The sequence below is a fragment of the Triticum aestivum genome, chromosome 3B, assembly GCF_018294505.1.
Source record: "Triticum aestivum cultivar Chinese Spring chromosome 3B, IWGSC CS RefSeq v2.1, whole genome shotgun sequence".
Taxonomy (NCBI): Eukaryota; Viridiplantae; Streptophyta; class Magnoliopsida; order Poales; family Poaceae; genus Triticum; species Triticum aestivum.
Window position 1 is genome coordinate 148,440,792 of NC_057801.1, and position 22,722 is coordinate 148,463,513.

Consider the following 22,722-nt stretch of genomic DNA (forward strand, 5'->3'; position numbering starts at 1 on the left):
CATTAAGGCCCATATACCTCCCAGGGGGTTCCGATAACCTCGCGGAGCTCCAGTATTGTCCCAATCTCACCCGGAACCATTCCTGTGTCCAAATATAGTCGTACAATATATCGATCTTTATGTCTCGACCATTTCGAGACTCCTCGTCATGTCCGTGATCATATCCGGGACTTCGAACAACCTTCGGTACATCAAAACACATAAACTCATAATATAACCGTCATCTAACTTTAAGCATGCGGACCCTACGGGTTCGAGAACTATGTAGACATGACCGAGACATGTCTCCGGTCAATAACCAATAACGGAACCTAGATGCTCATATTGGCTCCTACATGTTCTACAAGGATCTTTATCGGTCAAACCGTATAACAACATACGTTGTTCCCTTTGTCATCGGTATGTTACTTGCCCGAGATTCGATCGTCGGTATCTCAATACCTAGTTCAATCTCGTTACCGGTAAGTCTCTTTACTCGTTACGTAATGCATCATCCCGTAACTAACTCATTAGCTACATTGCTTGCAAGGCTTATAGTGATATGCATTACCGAGAGGGCCCAGAGATACCTCTCCGACAATCAGAGTGACAAATCCTAATTTCGAAATACGTCAACTCAACAAGTACTTTCGGAGACACCCGTAGAGCACCTTTATAATCACCCAGTTATGTTGTGACATTTGGTAGCACACAAAGTGTTCCTCCGGTAATCGGGAGTTACATAATCTCATAGTCATAGGAACATGTATAAGTCATGAAGAAAGCAATAGCAACATACTAAACGATCAAGTGCTAAGCTAACGGAATGGGTCAACTCAATCACATCACTCTTCTAATGATGTGATCCCGTTAATCAAATTACAACTCATGTCTATGGTCAGGAAACTTAACCATCTTTGATTCACGAGCTAGTCAAGTAGAGGCATACTAGTGACACTTTGTTTTGTCTATGTATTCACACATGTATTGTGTTTCCGGGTAATACAATTCTAGCATGAATAATAAACATTTATCATGATATGAGGAAATAAATAATAACTTTATTATTGCCTCTAGGGCATATTTTCTTCACAGACTCACTAGGTGATGGTTCCGAACACCGTCGGAGAAAGGGGTTAAAAACTGTTTGTATAGCACCTCACTATACGAGTGTATGTTGGTGACCGAATGTTGTTTGGAGTCCCGATGAGATCATGAACATGACGAGGACCTTTGGAATGGTCCAGAGGTAAAGATCGATATATAGGATAATAGTGTTTGGTCTCTGGAAGGGGTTCCGAATGTTTCTCGAAATGTTTGGGTACGAGAACACTTTATTTGGGCCAAAGGGAAAAGCCCACGAGGTTTTTGAAAAGCGCAAAAGGAAGTTTTGCGGAGTTCAGGGGCCAGACACCAGGGTCCCTAGCTTCTGGTCCTGTAGTCCGAGAAGCACTCTTGCCTTTCGAGTAAAACCGACTTTGAGGAGGCTTTTACTCCACGTTTCGACCCCAAGGCTCAACATATAAATAGAGGGGCATGGCTAGCACCCAAAACACATCAAGAATCACCAAGCCGTGTGCCGGCAACCTCGTACCCTCTAGTTTATCCTTCGTCATAGTTTCCGTTGTGCTTGGCAAAGCCCTGCGGAGATTGTTCTTCACCAACACCGTCACCACGCCGTCGTGCTGTCGGAACCCATCTACTACTTCGCCCATCTTGTTGGATTAAGAAGGCGAGGACTTCATCGAGCTGAACGTGTGCTGGGCGTGGAGGTGCCGTACGTTCGGTACTTGATCTGTACTTGATCGGGATGGATCGTGAAGGTGTACAACTACATCAACTGAGTTGATAAACGCTTCCGCTTTCGGTCTACGAGGGTACGTAGACACACTCTCCCCTTGTTGCTATGCATCTCCTAAATAGATCTTGCATGAGCGCAAGAATTTTTTTAAAATTGCATGCTACGTTCCACAACAGTAATCAACACCCCAGGGCCTACGTGCCTACTATTTAAGGGTTTTTCCATGTATGTAAACTATTGTATGGGAAAGAATCAATATAGAGATCATTTTCACATCTCAACCGGGGAGTTTTAACAACTCTTGTCACGTGACAGCAGGGCCACCGGCCGCATCATGTTTACTTCCACCGTTCGTAAATATAAGTCTTTCTAGAGATTCAATACGAACGATATACGGATGTATATAGACTTTTAGAATGTAGATTTGCTCATTTTGCTCTGTATGTAGTCTGCATCTGAATCTCTGAAAAGACTTATATTTACGAACGAAGGAAGTAGATAGTTATAGGTAGTTGGTTATCTCGTAGTTCAAGTCTATCTATTCTTTAACTTTCCTTGTATCACAAGATGAAATTTCAACAACCTTGTATGCTCATGAGCGATAAGCCCCTACCTATATTACATGAAGGCGTAGCCACGATCATGGCCCGACGCTTATCGCAAGTTTCACTGTTGTCGCCTTGATCAGGGAGAGGTCCATCCGGGAGCAGATGGCATAGCCGCACGGGGCACAACAACCGCAGGTACGGTTCGTCCGACAAACTCGCACGGGGCAATGCTTTTGCTTCTTTTCTTTTTTTTTTGAACTTGGGTCATGTTCGAGGCTCGTTCTTTTTGAGGAAATTGTGTTCGAGGCTCGTGGGGCAGACACTGGGATCGTTTTAGTTTTGGGCTGACCAGTCAACCCACTGAAGCCCATCAATGTATCACAAGCTCTTCTCAAAAAACAAATCTATGTATCACAAGCAGTGACTCCTCCAGGGAGCCGGTACTCTACTGCCCCAGTAATCCCTTTTACTTTTGCTTATATTTAAACTAAAAATGATAAATAGATACATTACAAAATAAATAAATTATTTAACTTATTATAAAGTGTTCATTGTACATTAAAGAAAATGTAAATGCACTGTCAACAAATGTTCACTCCACTTTGGAAAAAATGTGTGTACCATTCACAACAAATCTATGCGACATTACAAAAATGATCACGTGTTTAAAAAATATAGGTGACATTTTCAAAAGAATTATGTACGATGACAAGAAATTTTTGTGTAATTAAAAAAAAGTTCATGTCATTCAAAAAATGTGTATTATATTTTAAAGAATGTTCATGTGTTTCGAACAAAATGTTTGCGACAATTCTCAAAATATATTTATCCGGCATAAGAAAATATTCAACTATTTAAAAAATGATGTTTCGTATCATAAAAAATATGATTCAACGTCTATTTAAGAAAAATATAAATAACATTTGAAATTTTTATTTAGTAATCTAATTAAAAATGTTAAAATTATTTAAAAAATTTAAATGTACAATATATATTAAAAAGCATAGACATAAAAATTATATTTGATTTTTCAATCATGTTTTTATAAAATGTTAAACATGTATAAAATATATACCTGGTATATACAAAAAATCTAAATGTGTATGAAAATTTTATATATGTTCAGAAAAGTAAAAAATATAAAAAGGAAGAATAACAATAAAAACAAATAAATAAACGGAGAAAATTAAAAAAATTAAAAACGAAGAAAATCATAGAAAACCAGTTGAAAATAGATGCTACAATAATGAAAAATCCTAAAAAAACAAATAAAAAAACTTTCACTTGGTTAAAGTGCTGGGACGGCCTAATAGCCTCCGATCTATTCAAATCACTACGAGCAACACATAGCAGAGCGCCCAAATCTCGCACGGTGGGCTATGTGCCGCCCGTGCAGAGACCCCAAATCCTATTCAGCCCTGTAGCGCAGTTACGGGCTAATTTGCAAACTGGCGCACGCCCACGTCCCCTTCGATCGTTTTACTGGGCCAGATCATATACGGACGCACGTTGCCCAGAACCTCCCAATTAGTGAGTATTGTTTTCAAATTTGGGAGACTTTTTAAACAAAACATATGAAACTTTTTGAATTCACATACTTTATCAAATGCATGAAGTTTTTCCAAATCGATGAACTTTTTAAAAACAAATCTGTGAATGTTTTTCAGATTCGTGTTTTTTCTTAAATTTTTGAAAAATAACTAAATTCCTTTATATTTCAAATTCATGAACTTTTTCCAAATTTGTGAACTTTTTTTCAAATTATTTTTTCAAATCTGTGAACTTTTTCAAACTCAATAAATTATTTGAAATTTGTGTATTTTCTAAAATTCATGAACATTTTTCAAATTCGAATTTGTGATTTTTGAAATTTATGAACATTTTTCAAATTTGTGAACTTTTTCAAACTCATGAACCTTTTCAAATTTTGAAAATTCAATGGTCAACACTGGTCAAACAGTCCACTATAAAGAGTCAATTTTTGTCACTGGTCAGAAGCGATCTAGCAAGAAAGCTTAATGATCGGCCCAACAACAACAATGCATGCGCGAACTCGCGTAGAAGTACTCTAGGATGAGGACTCTACGTTGAAGTAATACATCTCGCCTATAGTGCGGCGGCTTCTCGGCCGGTCCAATACGACAGTTGCGCTTGGGTTTTTTTTTCGTTTGTTTTTTATCGGTTTTCTTAGGGTTTCTTCAATTCTTCTATGGTTTTCATTGTGTCATATTCTAAAGTAAAATTGTCATGGTCACAAATTGTCATGTTGGGTGAAGAGAATTGACATGCTACATCAACGGGAAAAGCTGAAAATTTCCATGCTCTAAAAAAATTAAAATTGTCATCCCAAATGTGTTCGCCCATATTGCTATCCTGAGCGAAACATTTTAGAGTTTAATGTGTTTTTCAAAACTACCTTTTAATAAGATTAATAGTATATGAGATGTATAATATAAAAAATATATCATTGGAAGATCCTTTCAGTACGAATTTGACGGCATGCTTTGTGTAACTTGCATGCCATATTTTATTCCTCTAATATGTGGCCAAAGTTAGGCTTTTAAAAAAGCATTAGACCCTATCCAGAAACAAGAGACAAAGGGAGCTACGGGTGCTCTTAGCGATTTGGAAGATCTGACCGTCCATTGTGTTTCCTTGATACGTTTCCGACCATTGGATCGAGGCGCTAGAGGCATGGTTTTAAATAGCATATAGCGGGTTTATAGCGGATTGGGGTCCGCATAGCGGAATGCGGATAGCGGGCGATATTGCGGGTGCTATATCCGCGTAGCGGATTTGTAAAAGCACTAGATTATTGGTTATATTTCTAGATCCGTAACAAAAAATAATAATGATGAATTTGAGCAATAGCGGACGCTATTGCGCTAGCGCTATTTCGGACGCAATAGCGGATGCTATCTTCACTATTTGAAACTATGGCCGGAGAACATCGGCCGTCGGATCGAACCCAAGCTCCTGTAGCAATGAATAGTTACTCCCGCCGTGAAATATCTCGTCCCACCGCGTGTAAAATCCGTGCCCCCCAAGGGCATTTTAGTCATGTCACTTTTGGGTATAAAATCTCAACAACTCTCGTAGAACCCTAGTCGCCTCCTCGATCGCGTATTTCTCTCCCTTTCCCAGCCGCTTGCCCCGCCGCCTCGCCCGCCCCGCCCCGCCGCCCTACCATGCCCGTCCCGCTTGCTGTGGTCGTGGCCGATGACCGCGCCCCCACCGTCCCGCCCCGCCCGTCTCACTCGTCGTGGCTGATGCCCCACGGCCTCACCCGCCCTGCCCCGCCCATCCCGCTCGCCATGGCCGATGACCGCGCCACCAGGGACCGCGACCACTCGATGAGGAGGCCTGGACCTTGGTGCAGACCCGTGCTCCCGAGTGGCGCCAGCGGCATATCCCTCCTCATCGCGGAGCCAGCCCTCCCGACGGCGCCACACCATGCCGCTGGCTTGGAGGCCCGTGTTCGAGCAGCTGCCGCAGCGTCGTTGCCGCCGGATGCGGTGGCAGGGTCTCAGGGGACTGCTTGGCAGGGGGACCATCGCGGCTTCCAGCGATGCAAAGCCGTAGATCTAAGCCGCTGTTTACACTTCGATTTTGATTTGGTGCCTCCACTCCTCACCACCTCTCCCTCTCTGATCTTGTTTGTTCGTAGGCTTCTCTCTCCTTTATCTGTTCATGTTTGTTTGTAGGCCTGGGCTTGTTGGTTATTTGTCTTCTCTGTCTATAGATGTTGTTGGATTTGGACCATATTCCAAAGATGGGGGCCTTTTGTGCTCTCTGGTTTGGCTATGTTCCAAGTATTAGGATTTCTCTCAGGCCTGGCTAGGTTCCAAAGATGGCCACAGAGCCTTTTGTGCTCTCAGGTTTGGCTAGATTCCAAGTATTAGGTTTTTTGGGTCGATGGTCTGGCTAGGTTCCAAAGATGGCCACTTCTCTGTGGCCTTTTGTGTTGCCTTGCTTGGACTCGAAGGGAGAGAGAGTGGGGTTGGGCTAGGTTCCAAAGATGGCCACTTTTCTGTGGCCTTTTGTGCTGCCTTCTTGGACTCGATGGGAGAGAGAGAAGGGCTTGGCTAGGTTCCAAATATTGGGACCTTTTGGAAGTTAAGGTACTCATGTGCTCTTTGTTATTTTGTAAAATATGTATATGGGGTATTCCTCTGGTTCAAAATGAGTACTAGATTAAGATCCTTACACTTGAAATTTATCATTATTTGGATACTCTGCAGTGTTGTGTTGTTTACTGAATTCTCCAGTTATTTTTAGTTTCAATTAGGCTTTGTGCAGTGATTATCTCGACTTATGTAATAGCAATTATACCATCATGATGTGTAATTACAAATTGTTCTTGTTTTGTTTTATTTTAGTGCTATAATTTGTTCTGACTTCCATGTTTTACAGTATTGACATGTTGAGCTTGTATGCCCTTTCCATGAATTGAGTTCTATGCAAGTCTTGGCAATGCATTGACATGGTTTTGGTAGCCATTATGATGCATGATGCACCACAATGTCAGTTCCTTTCTAGCACTGATTTTTGGATAAATCTTGCTGCAGTGAAACCCTAAGAATGATATGGATTTGAATGAAAAGGGTACTATAGTCTTAAAATGGTCTGACATGCTATCAAAATTTTTTAGTATCTAAAAAGGCAGACCAATTTTGCAATGAATATTTATATTCTCCATTACATTTGGTCATAAGATTTTACTTTGTTTTGCCAGGAGAGTTTCACTTCATGTAGCTACTACACCAGGAGAATTGTATGCTTGCGCTGAGGAAAATGTTATGGCGGCCGTGGCCAAGTGCCCTGAACTCACCTATGCCCAGTAGTGATGCCTTTTTAATTTCGTGCCATGACTTCTAGATCGTAATCCTAGTTGACTTTTGCATGAGTGATAAGTGAAGTTCTCTACATTCCTCGATTTCTGACAAAATATGTATTGAAAGTGCTAGTTATCGACTAGAGGGGGGGTGAATAGGCGATTTTTATGAAAGTCTTCAAAACATGGAAGTTTCGAAGACAAACAATAGAAACAACCTAATTGATATGCAGCGGAAGGTAAACTACAACAAGCAAGCCATAATCAAGTATGCAATAGCATTAACGTACGAAGACTAATAGCAGCTAGGTAGTAGGATCAGGATGGAAGATAGTATGAAGCCAATCAACAATAGTAGTCAAGCAATGAAGTCAATCAGATAAGAAGATAAGCAATGACTTCATGAAGACAAACTCAAAGTAAAGGAGGGAAGAGATAGAACCAGTTGCTTGTTGAAGACACAGGATTTGTTGGACCAGTTCCAGTTGCTGTGACAACTGTACGTCTGGTTAGGGAGGCTGAGATTCAACTCAGAAGACCGTGTCTTCACCTTATTCCCCTTGAGCTAAGGTCACTTAGTCCTCGCCCAATCACTCTGGTAAGTCTTCAAGGTAGACTTCCAAACCTTCACAGACTCCGTTCACCCGGCAATCCACAATGACTCTTGGATGCTCAGAACGAGACGCCTAACCGGCTGGAGGATACACAGTCCTCAAGTGTAATAAGTCTTCAGGTCACACAGACAGAAAGACTTCAGTGATGCCTAACACTCTTTGGCTCTGGGTGTTGGGGCTTTGTCCTCGCAAGGATTTCTCTCTCTCAAATGCTTCGAGGTGGGTTGCTCTCAAACGACAAAAGCCGTATACTAACTCTGAGCAGCCACCAATTTATGGTGTAGGGGGTGGGCTATTTATAGCCACTAGGCAACCCGACCTGATTTGTCCGAAATGACCCTGGGTCACTAAGGAACTGACACGTGTTCCAACGGTCAGATTTCAAACACACACGGCAACTTTACTTGGGCTACAAGCAAAGCTGACTCATCCAACTCTGGATAAGATTTGCTCTCATTGTCTTCGCTCGAAGACATAGGATTTGGGTTGAGCATCACTTCAGTCACTCTGACTTAGTTCACTTGGACCCCACTTAACAGTACGGTGGTTCCTATGACTCAACAAAGAAGAAAAGGAAACAACGAAACCACACAGTCTTCGTGCTCCATAGTCTTCACGCAATGTCTTCTCATGTCATAGTCTTCAATATGAATATCTTCTCATACCACCATTGTCGTCAATGTCTTCATACATTTTTAGGGGTCATCTCCGGTAGGTAAACCGAATCAATGAGGGACACTACCTGCGTTATCCTGCAATTCTCACAAACGCATTAGTCCCTCAACCAACTTTGTCGTCAATACTCCAAAACCAACTAGGGGTGGCACTAGATGCACTTACAATCTCCCCCTTTTTGGTGATTGATGACAAACTGGTTGAAGTTTTCAACGGGGATAAAGTATGTGAAATTGTAAAGGATAGGAATTTGTCTTCATAAGTAGCAAGGGCTCCCCCTGAAGATGTGCATATAAATAATTTTGCTTTTGGAATGCAAATGCACATGGCAGGTTGTACTTGTGGAGGTCCACTTCAACTTATGAAGATAATTCATCATGCATGAAATGATATAGCATATAGGATGACATGCATAATGAAAAATGGACGTCTGCAGGATGATCTAAGTGCGGAAGTTATCATCGCACATGGAAATGCAAATAAGTAGCAGACGACCATCAAGTTTAAGTGTTACAACTCAGAGAACCAAATGTTTCAAAACGCAAGAGTTGTAAGCACGAGGCAAAATATAACGCAACCGCCCATATGAACCCGCTTGAAGACTATCAACTCATACGCTTCTCCCCCTTTTGTCAGTAATGACCAAAAAGGTTTGAAGACATAGAGCATCTACTCGTCTTCTTGATGAGTAGGTGAAGCAGCAGGGTTGTTGTCGTTGGGTGGCGGTGCAGATGAACTTGGTGCAGTGTCGATGCGCGCAGTAGTAGTAGGAGGTGGTGAAGTAGCATCATCTTCATCATTGATCACTCTGGCATTTACCGTTGCCGCGGAGGAAGAATATTCAGAGTCTTCAAGAGATGGAGTTCTTCGTAAGACAGCATTCCGTGGAGGAGTGGAGTCAAACTGAAATCTTTCATTGAAGCCATCGTCTTGAAGATCTGCTTCAGCACTAAGCAGGGTCAAACTCTTCCATGATCGCCGGCAAGTTTCATGAGCAACAAAGGCATTCTTGGTGGCAAGGTTGCGAATGCGATTGACATCCACCAAGAGGCTTTGCATCTGTCTCTTGAGCCAAAAGTGATGTTTATCCTGTTTCTGATGAAGGGCCACAAGAAGTTCTCGATCATTGAGAACGCGAGAATGCTTCCGAGGCCTTTGGGCAATGGTGCTTTCAGTGGCTTCAGTAGGTGCTCGATGAGGCAGACGAGTATTTCCAGCCAATGGATAGATTCGTGTAGCTGCTTGAACACCTTCAATGGGTTGAGTGAAGCTTTGGTGCTCGGCATTCTGAAGACAAAGAGGCTTCTTGGCAGGGTCAGGATATATAGCTTCAACTGACATATCAACCTCAGGTAGAAAAATCACATGATTGCGAGCAGAAGGTTGATAGTTGACAGTAGAGTGTCGCTTTATGAGGCGCATGACCCATGGAGCATAAAACTTCAGACCAAAGAGATCAGAGCCGGAGGCAGCAAGTTGTCTGATGAAGAAATCTTGTGCATTGAAGCTGATGCCATTGAAAATGTAGAAGACCAAAGTCTTCATAGCTCCTTCAAGCTTTGCCGCTGATGAATGTCCTTTGATAGGCCATAGAGTCCGCCTGATGATGTGATATATGGTGCGTGGCAGATACTCAAGGTCTTCAACAAAGAACTCTGTTGGATATTCAGCATCACGGGGCAAAGGCTTCATCATGCTCAGCATCTGACTCATATTGGGTTCAGGCCTATGAAAGATGCTTTCCAGGGCATTGCGATGATGTTGACAGCCAGGTTCATAGAGTTCTCCGGGAGTGGACATGCCTGTAAGCTCGATGATATCCATAGCTTTGGCTTCATGATGAACGTTTCCGGTCATCCACTCGAGAACCCAAGTCTTCGTATCTCTGTTGTAGCCGCGAATGTGCAGTGTGGCATAGAATTGAAGCAATAGTTCTTCATTCCAGTGTTCTTTATCTGTGACAAAACTGAGCAGCCCAGCATCACGAAAGCAGTCAAGTGCTTCTTCTAAGCAGGGGAGTCCAGTAATGGCTTCAGTGTCGAGGCGCATATGAGGGAAGATGCGCCCTTGATCATACAGAACACAGGAGTAATAGCTTCGCTGCGGATGGCTCCAGAACTGATCTGATGATATTCTTGGCTTCGTGTAGGGGTTCTTTGAGCTGTCAAAGAATGTGTTGTGGCTCTTGAAGCCATTTGCATTGAAAGACCCAACAGCGGTGGCAGTACCAGGAAACCTTGGCAGTCTTGGCTTGGGCTTCTGGACCTGAGGCCTATGCTCAACATGATAGTCAAATTGAGGACCAGAGACATTAGGCGGAGGGACCAGAATGGGCCATCTGACTGTTGTTAGCTCTCCGTGGTTATATGCCTGCTCAGTTGTATAGGGCCTTGGTGGCGGAACAGGAGCAGTGGCAGCAAATGAGGCTTCAGGCTGCACAACAGGTGCTTCAGAAGCAGTAGCCTCACTAGCTTCAGGTGCAGTGGCCGCATTAGCTTCAGGCACACTGGTTGTTGCAAGCTCCATATTAGCTTCAGCCATGACAATGTCATCGTCTTCACTTGCGTTGGTTGTGGCAGCTTCAGGATTTTCAACCTCCACTTGAGGAGTTGGAGGGTCAGGCATTGACACGTTTACTTCATGAACTATTTCTTCAGGAATGGGGGGAGTAGAGACACGTTCTTCTTGACTTTCTTCATCGGCTGTTGCAGCCGGATTGTCTTCAGCAGCAGGTGCTTCAAACGTAGAGACATTCATAGTAGGAGTGGCTTCTGAAAACACTTGATGTGCAACAGGTTGATGATGCACTTCTCCTTTTGGAACGCTCGGAAGAGGAGCTTGAGGCCTTGTTCCTTTGCGAAGCCTTTGAAGTACTGGTGACGCTTTTGGAGATGGAGTGGGCAGGCCCTCATCCTCTTCAGCTTGGACGGATGTTGTGACTTGTTGTTGTTGGGGAGTGTTGGGGGAGTCTTGTTCTTGAGGGCGATCAGCCCATGAATCATTCTGTGCAATTGGCGTCAGAGGACGACCAATGCTGATGAGTTCGCTGTTCGTACGAACAGGCGATGATACCACATTGTATCCGATCTGAGGAAGAACTTCATCATCTTCAACATTGTCATGATGACCAATGTCTTCAGCAGCGGTGGGTTCAGCTGCTGGAGTATCTTCAGCTTCAGGAGCCTCTGTGGAAGCAGGCTCATGAACAGTCATGTGAAGTTCTTGGGATGCAGATGCAGGATGAATCACTGAGATGGGTTCAACAAAAAGGGGCTCTATGGGAGCGGCCCGATTCTTCTTGGTCTTGCACTTCTTCTTGGAGGGAGCAGCATCAGAGGCTTCGGTATTCTTCCTCTTTCTGGCTTCGGCCTCTGCAACCCTCGTCTTCTTCTGTTCTGAAGCGGTTGTGGTGACCTTTGGCTTCGAGCCAGTCATGCTACTTGGGAAGATAATACGTGGAGCTTCTTGGCTTGAAGGCGCAGGCTGATCAGCAGGAAGCTTCTTCTTTTTCTTTGCTGCCATCCTGGGGTCAATGCCAGGACGGCCAAGTGACTTGCGCTTCTCAGCCTCATTGTAGGCAAGCACACACTTATCAGCCAAACTCTTCATGCGCTCACGGGAGCCTTGAGCTTCTTGGCGCTTCTTCAGAAAAGCTTCTTTAAGCTCATGCAGCATGACCTTAAAGTTCCTGACGTCTTGAACACTCAGCTTGGCCATATGCTTCTTGAATTGAGCCTTTTCATAATCAATCTTGTGCTTGAGCTCAACGATTCGCTGAGCGAGAGCCAGCTCAGAAGCAATGGCGCCATTGAAAGAGACGCTGAGGCCAATTGGAAGCTGTAAATCTTCAAAGCTGATGTTTGGGGTGTCGAACCACTCATCAATCAAATTGTGGATGATGGCCACATCAAAGAGAGGCAAGTTGTTGAAGATTTCTGCTTCATCCTTGCTCTTTATCAGCTGCTCAAGAGCATCATCAGCAAGATCTTCATCACTTGACAGATCAATGGGTTCTTCACGCAGAATGGAGGCAGGAGTCAAGGCTTTATCAGTATGCCAGACAAGTTGCTTTTTCTTCTCCGTCTTCTTGGAGATACGGGATTGATCTTCAGACTGCACACTGGCTTCAGGAGGTGCAGTGGCCAGTGGCTTCACACGAGAAGCTTTTGGAGGTGCGGCTGGTGATGAAACCTTAACCTTCTTTGGCTTATTTAGCCTTGGAGTAGGAGCAGGGGCTTCATCAGAATCAGCATCATTGTTGGAATGATCCACTCTGGCACCATGAACCAAGACGTAGGAGATGAGACCATCAAGGTTTGCAAAGGGGCCAATTCTATTCTCTTTAGCTTCACGTGTCCCATCCTCACGGGGAGCAGAGGGACCAGGATTGAAGTCTAATCCCCATGACTTCTTGTTTTCCTTTGCTGAAGACATAGCAAACTGGAAGTTGCGCTTGAAGAGATTATCGTCGCGACACCAGAGCAATGATGATGGGTTGGCTTCTTCAGGCTGTGGCCCACGGACCATGCAAGGATAGAATTCTTACGCAATGGCTTCAGCTTTGTTCTTGGGGGGAAGGCCTCGATAGAGAATATCACCCCAAGGGCTCTTGATAGCATTTTTCTCTGCGTACTCCTGGGTGACGAACTTGTACTTGTACCACTGTTCAGTCCAATAGCGTCGAATTCATTGGATTCGAGTCTTGCGCTGATTGTAATCTTCTTCAGGATCTGTTTTATACATTTCTGCCAGATCCTCAGGCAGATCCTTCGAAGTTCCCCCACGATGCTGTCTGCCACCCTTCCTTGCTGATTTTTCTGCAGCCATGAACTTCAAGCTGAATGGCTTCAATATGTTCAAAGGCTTCAGAGATTTACGCTTGCTGGTCAAGCAGGAACTGGCTTCAGGAGAATTGATATGATGCTGTAAGTATTCTGCAAACGAATGCAGACTATGAGAACCAAGGGATTCTCCCACGGACATGTACCTGTGATAGCATTAGAGATGCGAGGGAAGGGGAAGAGGTCATATGCATTCTCAGAAGATTTTGAACATAAATCAGTTTGAAGACATTGACCTCATGATGCGAAGACATTCACTTATATGTGGTGAGTTGGTTCCAGATTTGTACCAATCCGTGAATAAGTACAAGTGAGGAATCAAACTAGATAGGAAATCTAAGTGAATAGACTAGGCATTATGAGATGCAGATAGAATATATATAACATTGAGTAGGCAAAAACCACTTTCAGTAAGTAGGATGAATCTATGAAGATCAAAAAGGTGGTAAAAATAGAGTTATAATTACCGCATGACGAACTGCTAGATGGGAAGAATGAGAGACCGAGCAGTTCAGCCCACCGTGCCCTAACTTGGCGACGGAGGACACCTACGGCGACGGCGGAGAGGACGATGTCCGCGGCCGGCGTGAGGATGGCGTTGGAGAAGTTGCGGCAGCTAAGCGCTTCGTCGCTGGTGTCGTCGAGAGCTAGCGGTGGCGCTAGGGTTTTGACAGAGGTGGAGAGGTGGAAGAAGGATTTATTTACCGCAGGGGACACATATTTATAAGTAGGTGTGCAGCACAGCGCAATTACGCAGGTGCCCCTGGCGGTTCACATCTGAGGGGTACGTGGCAAGCATGCAACATACTTAGAATTGTCCCACGTTCCCACGCCCGCCAAGTATGTCGGATGTTCATTCCGGCTTCTCCGGATATCAAAAATTTAGATGATTCATTTAAATAGGACTTGATGTTTTGTCTCTATGTCTTCTGCTGACAAGGATGCAGAGAAGACATTCGACAGTTTCAATAGAATGCATATGATTTGGACAGATAGAGTTTGAGATAGTAAGCATAGAGAGATTAGGGTCCGATCACATTCACTTAGTTCAAAGTATTCAACAGTGAGGACATAGCTATAAGTGAATGCTGTAGAGGACAGAACACTAGTATATATATATGCAATCAAATCATTATAGCGCAGAAAAATCACGAAGATAAATTGAAACTGAAGACAAACCAAATGCGAAATCTTTGCGAAATAACGCCATGAGTGAAACACTTCAAACAGAGAAATTTGGTGGTGGCGTTACCCACCGTATAGGAAGTATTAGACCCAGACACGACGCACAATTATCGTGGCGCTCCGAAGTCAAATTCCATGTTAATGTATTCACACTCAGAGTGTAAATCTTCATTGATTGAAGATATACATTACTTTGTGTGTTGCACATCTAAGTCATCAACATGCATAAGTGTTAGGATGTGTGCCTGATCATAGGACATTAGAGGATTCCAAGATATTTAGCTCACACCGTAACGTACAAAACCTTTTCTCATCCAAGGGCTTTGTGAAGATATCTGCCAGTTGCTCTTCAGTGTTGACGTGCATGATATCTATATCTTTCTTCATAACATGATCTCTGAGAAAGTGATGACGTATTTCAATGTGCTTTGTCTTCGAGTGCTGGACTGGATTGTTGGCAATCTTGATGGCACTTTCGTTGTCGCAGAAGAGAGGGACTTGCTTCAGATCGATGCCATAGTCCTTGAGAGTTTGCTTCATCCACAGAAGCTGAGCACAACAAGATCCAGCAGCAATGTATTTAGATTCAGCAGTTGAGAGTGACACATAGTTCTACTTCTTTGAAGACCAACAAACAAGTGATCGACCAAGAAAATGACATGTGCCTGATGTAGACTTGCAATCCACTTTGTCACCAGCATAATCAGCATCCGAGAATCCAACCAGATCAAACCTTGAGCCCTTTGGATACCATAATCCGAGTGTTGGGGTGTAAGCCAAATATCGAAGAATTCGCTTCACAGCTAAGTGATGTGATTCCTTTGGTGCTTCTTGGAATCGAGCACACATGCAAACACTAAGCATAATATCTAGCCTAGATGCACATAAATAAAGCAAACAAACCAATCATGGAGCGGTATACCTTTTGATCGAACTCTTTACCATTGTCGTCGAGACCAAGATGATGTTTGGCTGGCATTGGCGTCGTGTAACCTTTGCAGTCTTCCATTCCAAACTTCTTCAGACAATCTTTGAGGTATTTTTCTTGAGATATGAAGATGCCATTTCGTTGCTGACAAATTTGAAGACCAAGGAAAAACTTCAGCTCTCCCATCATGGACATTTGATATTGCTCTTGCATCATGTACCCAAACTCATCACTGTACTTCTGGTTGGTGCAGCCGAATATTATGTCATCCACATATATTTGGCACACAAACAGTTCACCATCATATGTCTTCATGAAGAGTGTGGGATCGAGGGATCCAGGTTTGAAGCCTTTGCTCTTCAGGAAGTCTTTGATTGTATCATACCAGGCACGAGGAGCTTGTTTGAGGCCATACAGTGCTTTGTTCAGTTTGTACACCATATCAGGATGTTTTGGATCTTCAAATCCAGGTGGTTGTGCAACATATACTTCTTCTTCAATCTTGCCATTGAGAAATGCACTCTTTACATCCATTTGATATAGCAAGATGTTGTGATGATTTGCATAGGCTAGCAGTATGCGAATGGCTTCAAGCCTAGCAACAGGAGCAAATGTTTCATTGAAGTCAATTCTTTCAACTTGAGTATATCCTTGAGCCACAAGACGTGCTTTGTTTCTGACGACTTGACCATGCTCATCTTGCTTGTTTTGATATATCCACTTTGTTCCAATAATGTTATGCTTGCGAGGGTCGGGTCGCTTGACAAGTTCCCAAACATTATTCAGCTTGAACTGTTGAAGTTCTTCTTGCATGGCTTGAATCCATTCAGGTTCCATAAAAGCTTCAGCAACTTTCTTTGGTTTTGATATTGACACAAATGAAAAATGCCCACAGAAATTTGCTAGCTGTGTTGCTCTTGAGCGAGTAAGCGGACTAGGCGCATTGATGCTGTCAATTATCTTCTCAATTTGTACTTCATTTGCAACACGAGGATGAACTGGACGAAGACCTTGCTCATGCTGATCATTGTCATCATTGGAAGTATTGTCTTCGGTCTGAGCATTGTCTTCAGGTTGGTTCGGTGCAGAAATGATAAGTTCCTCTTCAGGCTGTGCTTCAGAGGGCATGATCTCACCAGTTCCCATCAACTTGATAGATTCACAGGAAGGAGCTTCATCAAGTGTACTTGGCAGAATTTCTCTTTGTGAACCATTGGTTTCATCAAATCACACATCCACTGTTTCAACGATTTTGTAGTGGAAGAGGTTGAAGACTCTGTAAGAGTGCGAATCCTTTCCATAGCCAAGCATGAAGCCTTCGTGAGCTTTGGGTTCAAATTTTGACTTGTGATGGGGATCCTTGATCCAACATCTAGCACCAAAGACTCTGAAGTAGCTGACATTTGGCTTCTTGCCAGTGAGGAGCTCATAGGATGTTTTGCCCAGAAGCTTATGGATGTAGACACGGTTGATGATGTGACAAGCTGTATCAATGGCTTCAGGCCAGAACTTTCTTGGTGTCTTGTACTCGTCAAGCATTGTTCGAGCCATCTCGATGAGGGTTCTGTTCTTGCGCTCTACAATGCCGTTTTGCTGAGGTGTGTATGGAGCAGAAAATTCATGAGTGATTCCCATTGTATCCAGATAAATATCAAGCCCGGTGTTCTTGAATTCAGTGCCGTTATCACTTCTTATATGCTTGATCTTGACGCCATAGTTGTTCATTGCTCGATTGGCGAATCGTCTGAAGACATCTTGTACTTCAGTCTTGTAGAGAATTATGTGCACCCATGTGTATCTTGAGTAGTCATCAACAATGACGAAGCCATAGAGACACGCCGTTGTTGTGAGGGTGGAGTAGTGGGTAGGTCCAAATAAGTCCATGTGTAGCAGCTCGAAGGGTTGAGATGTTGTCATGATTGTCTTCGAAGGATGCTTGGCCCTTGTCATCTTTCCAGCTTCGCAGGCACCACACAGATGATCTTTCTTGAACTTGACACCTTCGATGCTTATGACATGCTTCTTTTTGATGAGAGTGTGCAAGTTCCTCATGCCAGCATGCCCCAGCCTTCGATGCCAGAGCCAGCATTCTGAAGCTTTAGCAAGAAGACATACGGCAAGTTTTGGACCTGCTGAGAAATCTACCATGTATAGATCACCTTTCCTATACCCTTCAAAGACTAGAGATTTGTCAGATTCCATTAGTACAAGGCAACGATATTTTCCAAATATCACAATCATGTTTAAGTCACAAAGCATTGAGACAGACATTAAGTTGAATCCAAGGGATTCAACAAGCATCACTTTATCCATGTGTTGATCCTTTGAGATTGCAACTCTACCTAGACCCAATACTTTGCCTTTACCAGTGTCAGCAAATGTGATTTGACTCTTGTCGGATGGACGTAAGGTTGAGTCGATGAGAAGACTTTGATCGCCAGTCATATGATTAGTGCATCTGCTGTCAATAATCCATTCTGAAGCTTTTGGTGTACCCTATAGTGCAGTTAGAGGGATAGGCTTCACAATGTATGTTGTGAAATATAAGCATTTGATGCACACTTGGATTAACACAGCATAGATGAGAGTTAGCACACAGTATGACAGGTAAGCGATTCATATGTGGAATACATATTAAGTTATTTTATCATGCGTCCCTTTGTGTTTTAGGTCCCCAGCAATTATATCGGACGCCATTGATTGCTGGCTGGAGACCACATTCTACAAAAGAGAGTTAATTCTTCTTCACCACCCACATTTTCAGGGGTGGCTTAGAAGCAATGAGTCTAAGTGCAGCATCTGAGAATTTCAGCTTTGAAGCCCTAGCAAATAGCCTTGCAGGAGATGAATGATACTCATGTGAATAAGCAGAAAAGTTCTTAGTTCTATGAACATAGCGATTTGAAGACACACGCTCATATTCATGAGTCTGAGTATGATTTCCCTGCAAAACATTGGCGTTAGGGTGACTCATGTGAGTCCTGTGTTCGTAAGTAGCCATTGGACCATATGATGCCTTTGGTCTGGGGTTTGTCTTCTTCCCTGGTGGTGTCATGATGACATTCACTGGAAGATTCTCAAGGCAGCTTTTGGGAACCCAGATCTTCTTCATAGGAGGTCCATTCCTGCAGTTAGTACCAATATACCTGGCAAACACTTCACCATTCTGATTTTTGAACAGTTTATAGTTTGCATCAAAGGATTCATCAATGATAATAGGATTAGCACAGGTAAATCCAGATAAAGTAGATGGATCCACTGAAGGTTCCTTTGCAGCAACCCATGTGGTTTTGGGATACTGCTCAGGCTTCCAGTAGGAACCATCAGCATTCATTTTCCTCTCGAACCCAACACCCTCTTTCCTAGGGTTTCAGTTCAGAATCTGCTTTTTGAGGACAACACAAAGTGTCTGATGCCCTTTCAGACTTTTATACATCCCTGTTTCAAGCAATGTCTTCAACCTAGCATTTTCATCAGCAATAGTAGTGGTATCCTCAGAAGAGGGGTTAGTTACCACATCAGTAGTTGAAGACAGAGCAACAGTAGCAACAGTGGAACATTCAGCAATGGAGGTAGCGTTATCACGCTCAATGCATTTTAAGCATGGTGGTTCAAATTCATCTTGAGCGGGACTGATCTGTTGAGCGCGAAATGACTCATTCTCTTTTTGAAGATCTTCATGAGTCACTTTCAGTTTCTCAAGCTCTTGCTTCCTTTGAAGATAATCATAGGAGAGCTTTTCATAAGTGGTTGAGAGCGTCTCATGAAGACTTTCAAGTTCTTGATACTTAGCATGAAGATTTTTTATGTCTTCAACTAAGGACTGTGAACGTGTCATTTCCACGTCCAACAGGTCATCGCTTTTGTCTAACAGTTTTTGAGTATGTTCCATAGCCCTTTGTTGTTCAGTAGCAATTTTAGCAAGTGTTTTGTAGCTGGGTTTAGATTCACAATCAGAGTCATCTTCACTTGATGTTTGAAAGTAAGCATCGCGCGATTTTACCTTGGCACCGCGTGCCATGAAGCAGTAGGTGGGAGCAAGATCGTCCTTGTCATCATCAGCATTGGTGTGGGAGTCATTGTCTTCAGTGTTGAAGATGAACTTCTTCACAAGCATAGCAAGTTCCCTTCCAATGTCTTCAGGATCATCACAACCGCAGTCAGATTCTTCTTCTTCAGATGAGGAAACAACTTTTGCCTTCAAAGCACGAGTTCGGCCATAGTTGGGGCCATAGATATCTCTTTTCTCAGAAAGCTGGAACTCATGTGTGTTGAGCCTCTCAAGTATATTAGACGGATCGAGTGTCTTGAAGTCAGGACGTTCTTGTATCATGAGGGCAAGGGTGTCAAAGGAGGTGTCAAGTGATCTCAGCAGTGTCTTGACAATTTCATGCTTGGTGATCTCAGTGGCGCCGAGAGCCTGAAGCTCATTTGTGATGTCGGTGAGGCGATCAAACGTGAGTTGGACATTTTCATTGTCGTTTCTCTTGAAGCGATTGAAGAGATTGCAAAGAACACTGATCCTCTGGTCTCTCTGTGTAGAGACGCCTTCATTGACCTTGGACAGCCAGTCCCAGACTAGCTTTGGCGTTTCCAGAGCACTCACACGGCCATACTGTCCTTTGGTCAGATGACCACAGATGATGTTCTTTGCAGTCGAGTCCAGTTGAATGAACTTCTTGACATCAGTAGGGGTGACACCTTCACCAGTTTTGGGAACGCCATTCTTGACGACATACCAGAGGTCGACATCAATGGCTTCAAGATGCATGTGCATCTTATTCTTCCAGTAGGGATATTATGTTCCATCGAACACGGGGCAAGCAGCGGAGGCTTTGATTATCCCTGCAGTCGACATAGCTAAACTCCAGGTGGTTAAATTGAATCACACAGAACAAGGGAGTACCTTGCTCTGATACTAATTGAAAGTGCTAGTTATCGACTAGAGGGGGGGTGAATAGGCGATTTTTATGAAAGTCTTCAAAATATGGAAGTTTCGAAGACAAACAATAGAAACAACCTAATTGATATGCAGCGGAAGGTAAACTACAACAAGCAAGCCATAATCAAGTATGAAATAGCATTAACGTACGAAGACTAATAGCAGCTAGGTAGTAGGATCAGGATGGAAGATAGTATGAAGCCAATCAACAATAGTAGTCAAGCAATGAAGTCAATCAGATAAGAAGATAAGCAATGACTTCACGAAGACAAACTCAAAGTAAAGGAGGGAAGAGACAGAACCAGTTGCTTGTTGAAGACACATGATTTGTTGGACCAGTTCCAGTTGTTGTGACAACTGTACGTCTGGTTAGGGAGGCTGAGATTCAACTCAGAAGACCGTGTCTTCACCTTATTCCCCTTGAGCTAAGGTCACTTAGTCCTCACCCAATCACTCTGGTAAGTCTTCAAGGTAGACTTCCAAACCTTCACAGACTCCGTTCACCCGGCAATCCACAATGACTCTTGGATGCTCAGAACGAGACACCTAACCGGCTGGAGGATACACAGTCCTCAAGTGTAATAAGTCTTCAGGTCACACATACAGAAAGACTTCAGTGATGCCTAACACTCTTTAGCTCTGGGTGTTTGGGCTTTGTCCTCGCAAGGATTTCTCTCTCTCAAATGCTTCGAGGTGGGTTGCTCTCAAACGACAAAAGCCGTATACTAACTCTGAACAGCCACCAATTTATGGTGTAGGGGGTGGGCTATTTATAGCCACTAGGCAACCCGACCTGATTTGTCCGAAATGACCCTGGGTCACTAAGGAACTGACACGTGTTCCAACGGTCAGATTTCAAACTCACACGGCAACTTTACTTGGGCTACAAGCAAAGCTGACTCATCCAACTCTGGATAAGATTTGCTCTCATTGTCTTCGCTCGAAGACATAGGATTTGGGTTGAGCATCACTTCAGTCACTCTGACTTAGTTCACTTGGACCCCACTTAACAGTATGGTGGTTCCTATGACTCAACAAAGAAGAAAAGGAAACAACGAAACCACACAGTCTTCGTGCTCCATGGTCTTCACGCAATGTCTTCTCATGTCATAGTCTTCAATATGAATATCTTCTCATACCACCATTGTTGTCAATGTCTTCATACATTTTTAGGGGTCATCTCCGGTAGGTAAACCGAATCAATGAGGTACACTACCTGCGTTATCCTGCAATTCTCACAAACGCATTAGTCCCTCAACCAACTTTGTCGTCAATACTCCAAAACCAACTAGGGGTGGCACTAGATGCACTTACATGTATCCTTAATTAGCTCTTCCTACATTTTTGGTTTGCCTTTTTTGACCCAAATAAACCACACTGCTACCATATTTTACACTGATGTCATATTTAATCATTGGCATAGCTTTGGAAGTTCAGTTCAGTTCAAAAGATCATCCCAGTGACTGGGAATTGTTTATGTTCAAATTATAAATCATATGCATTTAATGTTTTTAAATGGATAGGGTGGTTGCCAATAGATAAATGATATTAGCTTTGCATTGCGGGTTATTTCCTTTTTTGGCTATAGGTTTTAGCCATTGAATTTAACTATAGGTTTGTTTCTGTAACTTGTTCGCCTTTAGAACAGGAGTTTGCGTGGCTTACAAAAGAAAAGAGTGAGATGATTTGGTTGGGGTGTGGGAGTGCAATCTGGGTCTGATCTGGATTATTTTAGCTTGGATTTTGTCGTCTTTTCTACATCTTATTTCACTTTGGGTGCGGTGTTAGGTGTTTCTTCCTTGGATTGTAGCTATCTCCTTTTATTTCTCTTCTTCTTCTTTCAATTTTGTTTTCTTTGTCTTCGCCTTAGCACTGAAATGCATATCTACTATTTTGTAGGTAATCTTGGTGTGAGCTCAAGGTAAGAGGCAAAGCCTGAAGGTAGGCAATCATCATTAGCTAGGTAGTCGATTATATAGTATGTAGCAAAACGGTTGTCTTCGACTAAATGTTTGACTTATTTTTATTCAATCTCACCTTTTCATTTGCCTGACATCAGAACTGGAAACATCAAAATTGGTGCTCGCCCCTGGTGGTGATCCTGGAGGTACATCACCTCCTCGCCTCCTTGGCCACTTTGGTGCCCGTGGCATCCGTGCTCGTCGGTGGGACAGTGCAAGGCACAACACCGATGCGGCGGCATGGATGTGTGGTGTAGGAAGCGGTTCCTCACCGGCTAGACGGCGTTCAGGCGCAACCACTGAGTACTGCCTCGGCTACAACCTCCCTCGGTGTTCTCCATCTTCCTCCTTCTCCTCTACTTTGGCTATTGTATGGGACATGGCGAGGGCTATGATGATCAATTATGGTTAATA